General features: G+C 38.2%; 1 pseudogene; it reads left to right on the top strand.

The window, feature by feature from the left end:
* The first annotated feature begins 2135 nt into the window (after positions 1-2135).
* Positions 2136-14496, top strand: part of LOC148778070 (uncharacterized) — a 40410-nt pseudogene continuing 28049 nt past the window's right edge.

Here is a 14496-nt window from a genome sequence, read left to right on the forward strand (position 1 = left end):
TCACCATTAAAATTGGGGATCATCTGAAAATCTAGTAGCTGAATAAAATGATTCGAATGCTTCAGGATAAGAAATGAATAGGATGAATAAATACTAAAAAAAAACGACTAAGAAAAATCAAAGCATTAATATATCTAGACATTGCTCACAGGACTCACTGTGAATATATATCCAGATACATTCCTTGTGTATTGAGTTAATTAACAGTAGAGGCAAAATACTGAAAATCAAACATATAAAACTAAATATTTACAGTGATACCCCCTAAAGAATTTTAATTATTTTGTCAATATTTTTCAAGTAAAAAACTGTGCAGTACCAATATTATTTCTTTTCAGAAAAAAATTAAGATTTACATAATTAAATAAATTACTTATTATACATCATAGTGAATTAACATTTAGTAGCTCTTAGTTATCTTTCTGGAGAAGGCAATGGCAAGCCACTCCTCTTGCCTAGAAAATCCCATGGATGGAGGAGCCTGGTAGGCTGCAGTCCATGGGGTCGCTAAGAGTCGGACACGACTGAGAGACTCCACTTTTGCTTTTCACTTTCACTCATTGGAGAAGGAAATGGCAACCCACTCCAGTGTTCTTGCCTGGAGAATCCCAGGGACGGGGGAGCCTGGTGGGCTTCCGTCTATGGGGTCACACAGAGTCGGACATGACTGAAGTGACTTAGCAGCAGCAATTATCTTTCAGTCGTGTCCAACTCTCTGTGACCCCATGGGCCATGGCCTGCCAGACTCCTCTGTCCATGGGATTCTCTAGGCAAGAACACCGGAGTGGGTTGCCATTCATGTCTGCCCTACTGATACATCATTGTGAAGTCATTCTTGATGCTTTTGTCTGAATTGGGTTTTCACCACTTGCTCCCCCATAGGATGCCATACCCAACTTCTTATGATTTAGTGAACTAATGTTTGTCACTCAGTCATGTCCAACTCTTTGCAACCCCATGGATTGCAGCCTGCAAGGATCCTCTGTCCATGAAATTCTTTAGGCAAGAATGCTGGTGTGGGTTGCCATTCCCTTCTCTAGGGGATCTTCCCAACCCCAGATGGAACCCAGGTCTCCCACATTGCAGGCAGATTCTTTACAGTCTGGGCCACCTCCACTATTTTTGAAATTGTCTATTTAAATGTCAGACTCCTCCAAATACACTGAGTGCATAATTGAAAACAAGAACTATTTTGTAATCCATTTGTTAACAACACTGCTATCTCAGTATTGCTTGTTGGATGGCAATGTCTGACATCCAAAAATAATTATTAAACTGGATTGAGTCACAGGTTCAGGATTTAACCTGGTCAATTCTCCATCTCTGACTACCCAGTTTTTAGAATACTGTTTTGATAGAATTGAGTTAGCTCATTACTTTGGAGTGATAGTCCAGCCACCTGTACTGCCATAGGTATCACTTCTAATAATAATGTGATGTCAGAAATCACTCATGGGTGAGAATAGGCTGACAGCATGTAACAACTGAAGGGTGAAAGCCTATGTAGGGCTTCCCTGGTGGCTCCGTGGTAAAGAATCCACCTGCCAAGCAGGAGAGGCAGATTCGATCCCTGGATCTGGAAGATCCCCTGAAGGAGGAAATGACAACCCATTCCAGTATTCCTGCGTGGGAAATCCCATGGACAGAGGAGCCTGCTGGGCTGCAATCCACGGGGTAGCAAAAGAGTCAGGATTTAGTGACTAAACTGCAGCGACAACAACAATGGAAGCTTATGTGGTTCCTTTCAGCCTTTAATCTATTGTTGTGGACAACAAAAAAGCAAGAGCATTGACACACTATATTGTGTGTGTATATTATATACACACACTCAAAGAGTCTAGATGTAAAAACTCATTTGACCAGAAGAGATTGGGAGAGGGGCGGAGCCAGCCGGAAACCTTAAAGGGCCAGAACCACCCGTTTCCTTAAGTCCCGCAAGAGCTGCTCAGCTCTCTCTCTCAGGCTGTAGGTCAGAGCATAGACTATGGTTGCAGGTGCTGCGGAGGCCCAGGGGTGTGGAAGGATGGTGTCTAGAAACCCAGTGCTGTTTTACCTGGAGGCATGACTGGCTGGCTGACTCTAAATTTGGCCCAGAGAGAGCCGTAGTTCCGAAAATGGAGTGGATGAGATAGGCCATGCTGACGGTGGACACAGTTAATGCCAGGAACTTAGTGGAAATCACCGCTGTCTTCAGATGGCCGGAGGTACAACATCTTTTGAAGCATGTGCTCCTGAGCCTGATGTCAAGGCACAGGGCACATTGTGCTAGAGGTGAGGGTTTTGTAAAATGTGCATGTGGAGAGAGCCACGGGGAAACACCTGGTCATACCTAACTTCCTTGCAGCCCTGCATCTTCCCCAAACATTTTGCAGTTTCCTAATTCCAGTATGCTGCCTGTAGACCCTGGGCATCCCTTTGTGAGCAGAGTACAATTAGGACTTTGGGAAAGTAGGCCGAGATGTGATATATTCAGGGCTATCACCACCCATATCCCAGCCTCTGCTTGGTTATGCCACTATTTCCAGATCCTTGTTTCAGAACTTCCAGCCTAAGAAATGATATTGCCAGCTTCACTCCCACCTTCCCCACCCCCATGAAGCAATAGTTTGAAACAGCAAGCATTTTTCTTATCCATCAGAGAAGATGGAACAACTTGAGTAATTCTTAAAGGCCCATGAATCAGGTCCCAGTATCCTGTTGCATAAGTATTCTCTGGATCATGAGAATAATCCTGATACTGAAGTTCAAGGGAAGCAAATGTACTTAAATTTCTGCATTGTTTTTTTTTCTCCTGTGCCTTGATGGATAGTGGTTTGATTATTTTGATGCAAACGTGAGTTCATGGTGCCATTCTACTAAATAAATGATTTATTTTTTGTTGTTGTTCAATGGCATAGGATCTTTGCTCACTCAAAACTAAGAAAATTTATAAGAGACTGACCATGTCTTGATGTGAGAGGTGGATAAATAGCTGATAGCTGGTGGATTTATTTTTGTTTTTATTTTCTCAGTTTCTACCATTTTGATAGTATTGATACCAACTCTTTTGACTTTAAGATCAGAGTTGGGCCTTCAAGCACAGGGGGACAGAAATGCAGTCTCAACTTTGGGTTTCTTTTGCATCATTGGTTCTCAAACTTTGTGTGTAAAAATTACTTTGAGAACTTGCTAAAACACAATTGCTTAGACCCCTTCTGCACTGATTCTGATTCAGAACAGTGGGCCCATCAATTTGCATTTCTAACAAGCTCTTAGGTAATGCCAGCACTTCTCTGAAGCCATTATTTTTAAGGTGGTTGTTTGCCCCATGAGTAGCAAGGAGTGTGCCTATGCATTTTCTTGGAGTGGAGCTTCCCACTTCACACATGGGCAGGCATTCCAACAAACAAGCAAGCAGAAGTGATCAGCGTTCACTCTGTTATTTATATGAAGGAACCAGGGTCTTGGGCTGGTTGTGCATTGGAAAGTATCCTTCTAGTTTGCTGTTCCCCACCCTGAACCCTCTTCAAAGAGGTGTCTTTCATGGGCTGGACTGTTTTTCTGTTACTCATTACAATGCTATGACCAATCTGTGCAAAACAGTCCCAACCCCTTATTGTTTCCACCTTTAGGAAGCAGAATTCTTGAAGGAAAGTTACCAAGAGTTCCATGGCTTCAAACATGAAGTTGGAGTTAATTTAACTCATGCAATTTTTTTTACCCCATCATCAATGGATTCTAGCCATTTGCAAGGATTGTATAAACACATATACATCCATCTTTGATTATAAGTCATAACTGAATGTTATTCTGCTTGGCTGTATATTGTCACCCTGCTTATTTAATTTATATGCAGAGTACATCATGAGAAATGCTGGGCTGGAGGAAGCACAAGCTGGAATCAAGATTGTCAGGAGAAATATCAAGATGCAGATGACACCACCCTTAAGGCAGAAAGTGAAGAGGAACTAAAGAGCCTCTTGATGAAAGTGAAAGAGGAGAGTGAAAGAGCTGGCCTAAAGCTCAACATTCAGAAAACTAAGATCATGGCATCTGGTCCCATCACTTCATGGCAAATAGATGGGGAAACAGTGGAAACAGTGGCTGACTTAATTTTTGGGGGCTCCAAAATTACTACAGATGGTGATTGCAGCAATGAAATTAAAAGATGTTTACTCCTTGGAAGGAAAGCTTTGACCAACCTAGACAGCATATTAGAAAGCAGAGACATTACTTTACCAACAAAGGTCCATCTAGTCAAGGCTATGGTTTTTCTAGTAGTCATGTATAGATGTGAGTTTGGACTATAAAGAAAGCTGAGCACTGAAGAATTGATGCTTTTGAACTGTGGTGTTGGAGAAGACTCTTGAGAGTCCCTTGGGGTGCAAGGAGATCCAACCATTCCATCCTAAAGGAGACCAGTCCTCGGTGTTCATTGGAAGGATTGATGTTGAAGCTGAAACTCCGAAACTTTGGCCACCTGATGCGAAGAGCTGACTCATTTGAAAAGACCCTGATGCTGGGAAAGATTGAGGGCAGGAGGAGTAGGGGACGACAGAGGATGAGATGGTTGGATGGCATCACCGACTCAATGGACATGGGTTTGGGTGGACTCTGGGAGTTGGTGATGGACAGGGAAGCCTGGTGTGCTACGGTTCATGGTGTCACAAAGAGTTGGACACGACTGAGCCACTGAACTGAACTGAACTACTTTGCTTTGCTTCCCTGATGGCTCAGCAGGTAAAACATCTGCCTGCAATGTGGGGGACCTGGGTTGAATCCCTGGGTAAGGAAGATCCCCTCGAGAAAGGAATGGCAACCCACTCCAGTATTCTTGCCTGGACATTTCTATGGCTACATTCCATGGGCTCGCAAAGAGTTGGACATGACTGAGTGACTAACACATTTTCACATTTCATTTTCTCCTTTGCTTTACATGTTTGTTAAATGTTTTTTACATTTCTCTCACTTTTTAAATAAAATATTTTTATTGAAGGATAGTTTATTTACAATGTTTTATTTGTTTCAGGTATATAGCAAAGTCATTCATATGTATATATATTCTTTTCAGATTCTTTTCCCTTATAGGTTACAGTTCCCTCTTCTATACAATGGTCCTTGTTGGTTATCTCTTTTGTATATAGTAAAGTATATCTGTTAACTCCAAACTCCTAATTATCCCTCCCCCACTTTCCCCTTTGGTAACAAAAGTTTATTTTCTATGTCTGTGAGTCTTTTTGTTTTGTATATAAGTTCATTTGTATTACTGTTTTTTTAGATTTCATATATAACCTAGATCATATGATATTTATCTTTCTCTGTGTGACTTCACTTAACTTTGTATGGTAATCTCTAGGTCCATCCACGTTGCTGCAAATGGCATCATTTCATTATTTTTATGACGGAGTAATATTCCATTGTCTGTATATACCACATCTTCTTTATCCATTCATATGTCTATAGACATTGAGGTTGCTTCCACGTATTGACTTTTGTAAATAGTACTGCATTGAACACTGTGGTGCATGTATCTTTTTGAATTATGGTTGTCTCCAGGTAAATGCCCAGGAGTGAGATTGCAGGATCATATGGTAGCTCTACTTTTAATATTCTAAAGAACCTTCATGATGTTCATCATATTAAGTACCAGTTTACATTCCCAACAACAGTGAAGGAGGATTCCTTTATCTCCACACTCCTCCAGCACTTATTATTTGTAGACTTCTTGATGATGGCCATTCTGATTGATAAAAACTACTCTCTTTGTAGTGTTTCTCCAAAAATTAGCAATGTTAAGCATTTTTTATGTGCTTCTTCACCATCTGTATGTCTTCTTTAGAGAAAAGTCTGTTTAGACCTTCTGCCCACTTTTTGATTGTGTTGTTTGTTTTGATATTGAGTTGTATAAACTTTATATATTCTGGAGATTAATCCCTTGTTGGTCACATCATTTGCAAATATTTTCTCCTATTCTCTAGGTTGTCTTTTCATTTTCTTTTTCTTTATCCATTCCTATCATTACTTCTTTCAGCTCTGAAGATAAGGTTTTGATTGTCTGTATAATATTTTGTAACAAATAATGGTCCATTATAACCAACATTGTCTACCCATTTGCTTCTCAAATGTTTTGCATGACAAAATTTTTATTGCATGAACTTAAACCAGTTACTGTTTTATGTGTCACTTTTCCTTGTCCCCCACCTTCTACATTTAATCTTAGGAGTTCCTGCTTTTTGACCTTTTGTAGAAATTTGATAAATACTCCTAAAGGATTTTCCTGGTGATATTTTTATAAAACCATTGAACATTCTTGACTGTTCAACATTTGGGGGAAGAGGGTTATACTTAAAACTTATTCAGTGTTTCCAAAAGTTACCAAAACTAAGTTACTATATGATCCTTTACTCTAACCGTTATATTCATTAACATGGTGGAGTCCTAACTGTCAGTATGTCAGAATGCGAGTGTATTTGGAAATAGGATCTTTAAAGTAGTTAAGGTAAAATAGGGTCCTTTGGGTGGGCCCTTATCTAGTATAACAGTTTTTTTAAAGGAAGGAATCTGAACACAGATATGTGCATGCACAGAGGCAAGATGATGTGAGGACATAGCAAGAAGGCAGCTATCTGCAAGCTAAAGAGTGAGTCTCACTAGAAACCAGACCTACTGACACCATGATCTTGACCTTCTAGCCTCCAGAACTTTGAGAAAATAAATGCATTTTGTTTAGACCATCCAGTTTGTTATTTTGTTATAGTAGCCCTGGCAAACTAATACAATATTTGATACTGGTAAAAAGAAGAGAGATTGGAAAATTACTTTTTGATTAGTAATTTAAGTGTTTGACAGTTTGGCTAATTCATCACTATGTATTCAACGAAGACACTACTTTTTAATCCTGATTTATTTTTTTTACACATTTGGCATATTAAAGTCAGATGTTAACATTTTAAGAATTCCACGAATTATACACATAGAAACATTACATAAAATAAATTCATTATACATGGTACACTGTATGCATTTTGTGTACACAGTACAGATACAAAATTACAAAGCTGCATAAAAGAAAGTTTATAAGTGGCAAGAAATTGAAGCAAATTCAATATTTTATGTATTGAATATGATTGGACCAGTATGCTATCATGGTACAGAAAATACTTGAATTTTTTTTGTGTGTGTGTGTCCTTCATTAACCAGCTGGAATTGTTACTTTTTAAATGCTATATTTTTGAAAGCTTGCTTTGAATATTTTTTACATTGTAGTTCTCTTAAGATCTGAACTGTCCAAAAAAAAAAATTATCTTTAAATCAAGCAAAAGTCACAATAAAGTAGGTTCTGTTATCTTAAGGTAAGTGATAAGGTATGCCATTGAAACAGTGAAGCACTTTATCTTAAAGTTTAGACTTGATTCTTTAAAGATAATAATAATAATCATTTGATACAGTTAAAAATAGAGTAACCCTCCTGTCTTAGAAATAACTCAAAGCCCATCCTAGAAAAGAAGTTGGCAAATATTCAAAACATGGAGAAACTTACAAGTATTAAAGTAATAGTCATTTTTGCAAGGTAGAATGTTTTACTTCCTATAGCTGGAAACACACAGAACTGAGGATATTCCAGCTTTGGCATACTTTCAGAAGTCTATTTCTATATACTTGCCAATTCGCTGGGAACTTTCTATCCTGAAAATAGATCATTGTAATGTCCTCAGTAAGATGACCCATTGTTGTGAGTTAATGCCAGATTTATCTGTGCTATTAAATTATTATGATTATTAGCACAGCCAATAACACCACTTTTCAAAGAGCTTTCATTTGTATTGCCTCATTTGATTCTTTCAGCAACTCTGAGAGGTAAAAGGACCGGTTATTATCATCTTAATTGTTATGTGTGTGAAATTGAGAGATGAAGGCTGAATTAATTGATATAAGCAGTTACACAACTTGAAACTGATTTACAGATCAAAAATATTTATAATTAAAAAATATTTTAAACGTTTATTATAAGTCATCACTTTCACCTCCTAATAATAGTTACTAAGCTTTGTATGTTTACTTTGTATCATATGCTTTGACATACTTTATCTTTAAAAGTTCAAACAAACTTTGAAAGATAGATATGTTGCCATCCTCCTCGACCAAGTGAAGATGCAGAGACTGGAGAGGTGTGACATAATGAATTTTAAATTTAGGTTTGCCTGACTTCCAAGTTCAGTCTCTACTGTCTGAGATGTTACTTCATTTAATTCTCATTCTATCCCTCTGAGGTTCAGTTCAGTTCAGTTCAGTCGCTCAGTCGTGTCCGACTCTCCGCGACCCCGTTAGTATAGTGTTATTCCTGTTTTATAACTCTGGAAATGATCTCAGAGAAGCAGTATCACAAGGAGAGATTAGTTGAGCAATTGGAGTTTATATTGATGATGATTACTTTTCAGTTCCTAAGTGCTTAGTTGCTCAATCATGTCTGACTTTGTGACCCATTGGACTATAGCCCGCCAGGCTACTCTGTCCATGGGATTTTTCAGGCAAGAATGCTGGAGTGGGTACTATTTCCTCCTCCTCAGGAAGGGTTGCTGGAGTGGGTTGCTATTTCCTCTTCCTCCTCCTGGGATCTTCCTGACTCAAGGATCAAACTGATATCTCCTGTGTCTCCTGCATTGCAGGTGGATTCTTTACCTGCTGAACCAAAGGGAACTCACCCCTGCCAAATTACTAGCTCAGTCATGTCCAACTCCTTGTGATCCCATAGACTGTAGCCTGCCAGGCTCCTCTGACTATGGAATTCTCCAGGCGAGAATACTGAAGTGGGTAGCCATTCCCTTCTCCAGGGGATCTGCCTGACCCAGGGATTTAACCTGAGTCTCTGCACTGCAAGCAGATTCTTTACCATCTGAGCCACCAAAGAATCCCATCAGTTCCTAAGCATTGTTATTATTTTCACATTTTGTATTACTTTTATAGGTATTCAAGGCACCAAATTGGCTGGAATATGTACTGACTGTTAGATATGACTGAATCTTGTTCTAAAAGATAAATTATTGAAGAGTTTTTATGACTGAGATCTGAGTAATTGATTTATTATAAAACACCTACTATGAGCTATATAGTAAGCTGTATACTGAGTAAATATAGCTATATATTGAATATATACTGAGTACACCCAGAGTGTGTAATTACTACAGCAAAAAAGACATGTGAACAAAATAAACATGTAAACTAGATTTTATAATATCAGGACTATCACAGAGTTATAAAAAAAAGATCAAGTGAAAACTTTATAAAATACATTTTAGGTTTAGGCATATGATCAGCATATCCTAAACTGTATTACTTATCTATTTCTTCTCCTGTCACAAAAACCATGCACAATTGCTCAAGTGACCATCCCCATCTCAGTAAATGGCAGCTCTACTTTTGTAGGTGTTCGAGCCATAAGCATTGTAATCAGCCTTGTTTGACTCATACTTCACCTCCAATCCATCAGCAAATCCTGCTGAGTCTACCTTAACCATAGCTCCAGAATACGAGCACTTCTTACAACATTTATTAGCACCATTTTCCTCTCACTTAGATTAATTCCATGGTTTCCTCACTGGTCTCCCTTGTATATTTACTTCTCTAAAGTGGAATTTCATCAAACAGACAAAGAAATCATTTAAAATGTAAGTCAAATAATTTAATTAATCTGCACACATCTTACAAAGAAGTTCTCATTCTGAATAAAATTTAAAGTCATTACAGTGACTTATAAGCTGGTTAACTCTCTGACTCACTGTTACCTACCCGAGCTCAATTCCTATAACTCTTGCTTATGCTACTTGAGTCTCACAGACCTTCCTGATGTGCTAACTCAATGATTTTCACATTCTCCTCTTGTGGAATGGTTTTTCTCTAGATATCTTCATGGCTTGCTTCCCACAATTTTTAAGGCCCCTTTTCAAATGTAAGTCTCAATATAAGATCTTTCTTGTTTTAGGGCTGAGTAATATCCATGAGTTCCAGAAAAACATCTATTTCTACTTCATTGACTATGCCAAAGCCTTTGACTATGTGGATCACAATAAACTGTGGAACATTCTGAAAGAGATGGGAATCCCAGACCACCTGACCTGCCTCTTGAGAAACCTGTATGCAGGTCAGGAAGCAACAATTAGAACTGGACATGGAACAACAGACTGGTTCCAAATAGGAAAAGTACGTCAAGGCTGTATATTGTCACCCTGCTTATTTAACTTATATGCAGAGTACATCATGAGGAACTCTGGGCTGGAAGAAGCACAAGCTGGAATCAAGATTGCTGGGAGAAATATCAATAACCTCAGCTATGCAGATGACACCACCCTTATGGCAGAAAGTGAAGAGGAACTCAAAAGCCTCTTGATGAAAGTGAAAGAGGAGAGTGAAAAGTTTGGCTTGAAGCTCAACATTCAGAAAATTAAGATCATGGCATCTGGTCCCATCACTTCATGGGAAATAGAAAAACAGTGGAAACAGTGTCAGACTTTATTTTTTGGGGCTCCAAAATCACTGCAGATGCTGATTGCAGCCATGAAATTAAAAGACGCTTACTCCTTGGAAGGAAAGTTATAACCAACCTAGAAAGTAAATTAAAAAGCAGAGACATTACTTTGCCAACAAAGGTCCGTCTAGTCAAGGCTATGGTTTTTCCCGTGGTCATGTATGGATGTGAGAGTTGGACTGTGAAGAAAGCTGATCGCGGAAGAATTGATGCTTTTGAACTGTGGTGTTGGAGAAGACTCTTGAGAGTCCCTTGTACTGCAAGGAGATCCAACTAGTCCAATCTAAAGGAGATCAATCCTGGGTGTTCACTGGAAGGACTGATGCTGAAGCTGAAACTGCAATACTTTGGCCACCTTATGTGACGAGTTGACTCACTGGAAAAGACTTTGATGCTGGGAAAGGTTGGGGGCGGGAGGAGAAGGGGATGACAGAGAATGAGAATGCTGGATGGCATCACTGACTCTGTGGACGTGGGTTTGAGTGAATTCCGGGAGTTGTTGATGGACAGGGAGGCCTGGCGTGCTGTGATTCAGGGTCGCGGAGATTCGGACATGACTGAGCGACTGAAGAAGAAGAATATCCATTTTATAATATTACATCTTCTTAGTTCAGTCCCTGTCGGTGGGCACTTGGGGAGATTCTATATCTTGGCAGTTGTAAATAGTATGTTGTGAACATGGAGGTGCATGTACCTTTTCAAATTACTGTTTGTTTTTTTACCCCAGATATATAACAAGGAGTGGAACTGCTGGATCTCATGGTAGTTCTATTTTTCGTTTTTTAAAGAACCTCCATAGACTATATAAAATAGGTAAGCAACAAAGATATGCTGTATAGCACAGGGAATTATACCTTGTATCTTTTAATAACCTATAATGGATTATAATCTGAAAAAAATTACTGAATCACGTGTTCACCTAAAATTAAAACAATATTGTAAATCAGCTATACTTGAAAAATAAAAGAACTTTCCTGTCTATTCTACTTAAAATGGTAATATTCATCCATTAATCCAGTATTTTCTATTTTCCTGTGCTTCAGTTTTCTTCAGTTTCAACAATTAACACAATGCAGTATTATACATCTATTGTACTTACTTATTTTTTCTATTGTCTCTTTTCTAGAAGATCAGTCTTATGAGGCCAGAAATATTTGTCTGTTTAATATTTCCAGTTTTAAGAATAGACTGGTTCAGTGAAGGCATTCAGTGAATATTTGTTAAATGGACTAGTATATTTAGTCCAAAACTTAATGTGAAGTCAAAGCTGATTACTACTCTTACACTTCAAAAATCTGATGAAAGCAAGCATGCAGATTGTTTTCTCTTTTTCTGCTTATGTTTAGCATCTTATTACAAAGGAATGTACAGTCTGGTTATTGGTAGGTAGTCAGCGACTTGCATGTATTTTTCTAGTCAGGTCCATTTGCCAGCAGACAGGGTTATGGGGTTAAGTGCATTTCTGCTCCTTTCAGGTCTCTTTCATCAGCCAGTCTTAGAGATGCCAAGTGGTGCTTTAGTAAACAACAGGAACCCTTCACCAGTTCTTCTTTACTCCAGGTTAGTCTAGCTGTTGCTGACAGTGGCAAGGTGAGTACTGTTTTTTGTTTGTATGTTTTGTGTATTTAGTATCTTCAGTTCAGTTCAGTTCAGTCGCTCAGTCGTGTCCGACTCTTTGCGACCCCATGAATCACAGCATGCCAGGCTTCCCACCATCACAGTTTTTTTTTTCTTAAAAGTTTTTTTCTTTCTGTTTCCATTACTTCTACTTTTATCTGTACAGTAGTCTATTAATCAAATTGTTCATACAATCCACCTTCCTCTATCTACCCTCACTGAGTATTCTCCATATGCCCAAATAGAAATGCTTTTACTGTTTTTCTTGTTCTCAGCATAACACTTAGATGCTTAGACATGTAGATGTATTTTAGAGATGCTCAGCGTTGAATAAAATGTATAAAATCATAGTTAACAATGAGACATAATAGTAAAGTGTTTAATAACCTCAAATTAGATATATGTTCTAATATTTTATTCCATCAACTTCTTTTAAGTCTGGTAGGCCTAATGATTGCTTGATTCAGAGCAAATTGCTTATAGCAATGAGTCTAAATGAGCCAGATGCTTGATTCTGTCTTATATAATCTAAGTTTCAGATGAAAAGGAAATGTATTTGGAAGAATAGAGGCTGCTGCAAGTGTCTTTGTTCCCTTCCAATGTAATATTTTCCCTGAGTTGAAGAAAGGGGAATCGTAGTAAGGGAATGTTGTTAAAACTGGTATCGGTGAGAAGAGGCTCAAACTTAGCCCTTTGTTGGGAGGAGTGATGCTAGAATCTCCAGAGAAGCTTGGAGCCCAGGGCACTTAGGCCCATTTCCATCTGGGACCAAAGGGTCAACAAACCTTAGAGTTCTACCATCTACCAGAGTGGAGTAAATCCTTCATAAGAAATAATGATAAACAACACAATTTTGTTGATCATGATAAATGAATTAAACCCATTGTCTAAGTGTATCTCTGTAACAAGCCTGTATGAACTAATGAGAAAACACATTCAGAGAATTTAAGAAACCTGCCTAAATTTGAACTGCAAGAGAGGCCATGGTCTCCACAGTCAGACTGCCTGATGTGATTCCAGGCTCCACTTTCTACCAGTTGTGTTCCTAGAGAAAGTTACTTAATGCCTTCATGCCTCATTTGCTGTTCTGTATTTTTATTAGGATTGTTAATACATGTAAAGTGCTTGGGTCTTAGTAAGTACTTAATGATGTTGGCTCTTAATTTACTTTGTAGCAGAAGTAGGAGTCAAACTGGAATTCATGTGACTTGATAACTTGACCTTGAAGAATAACAATCTTCCTGATATTAGCTAAGTGGGGATGGCTGATGTCCAAGATGACAAGTCAGGCTTATCCTTCTTAAGGATATCCCTCTGTTTGACTTAGCCTCTTCATTTCTTCATCTTTTCTTTTAGCAGTCCTGGAGCTACATAGAACTAATTATTCTCATTGAATGTCTGTCGGGGATCTCTTATATTTGTAGTCTATAAAGTAAGAGATGTAAGAGATACTAAAATTCCTATAGTGAAATCCCCATTCCATCCTAAAAATGGGTTGTCTCCTGCATCATTTTTCTCTGATATATCACACGTGCCTATGTATATGTAAATAATTCTTTTAAATCAAGACCTATGCAAATGTGAAGAGTAATTTGTGAGGTGAAATAAAATTATACCTAGTATATTTAGAGCTTATGATTTGAGAGGCCCTGTTCCAAGCAGCTGACATTGAGTAACTTATTCATTCCTCACAGAAACCCTATAAAGTAGTCACTGTTATTCCTCCCAACTTTGCAGGTGATGAAACTGCATCTCTGAAAGAAACTGGCCTAAACTAGTAAGTTATAAAGCCTGAATGTTATCCAGTCTGTCTACAGGGACCTATGGCTTTAACCATGAGTCACTAAGGATTTTATCCAGGCATTTTCTGATACCAGGTCGTCTGATGCATCAGACAGTGCCCTTTATTTCTTAGACATATTTCTGTAGAATGACTGACTTTAACCTGATTGCCCCAATGAATGCTAATTTTAAAATTTACACAAGGATGTAATCCTTCCTGTGTGACTATTCTTTTTCATTTGAATGTTTGCTCCTGAATATAATATGAGATTTTGTAGAATTTATAAATATTTTAGAATTCTCCTGTGACCATGTCCTTTTAAATCTGTGTATATATAATCTCAGCCTAATTACTTATTTTTAACTTGTTGCACAAAATTCTACAGGGGGGATTTCAAAAGTCTTTAGCATTTCTGAATTCTGAACAACCTGGAAATAGGAATGTCTGAGATATGTTCTCAGCCTTATCCTGTGAGTGAGGTAATTCAAGTGTTGGTAAAATCTTTCTAAAGTTTATGTAATTAGCAAAACTTGTGGGGGGAAAGTCCTGTTTAAATCTAATAAATGAAATTTATGTATTTGTAAATTATTCATGA

Source organism: Moschus berezovskii, chromosome 4 (genome assembly GCF_049115385.1).
Source record: "Moschus berezovskii isolate FMDL1 chromosome 4, NW_MosBer_1.0, whole genome shotgun sequence".
NCBI lineage: Eukaryota > Metazoa > Chordata > Mammalia > Artiodactyla > Moschidae > Moschus > Moschus berezovskii.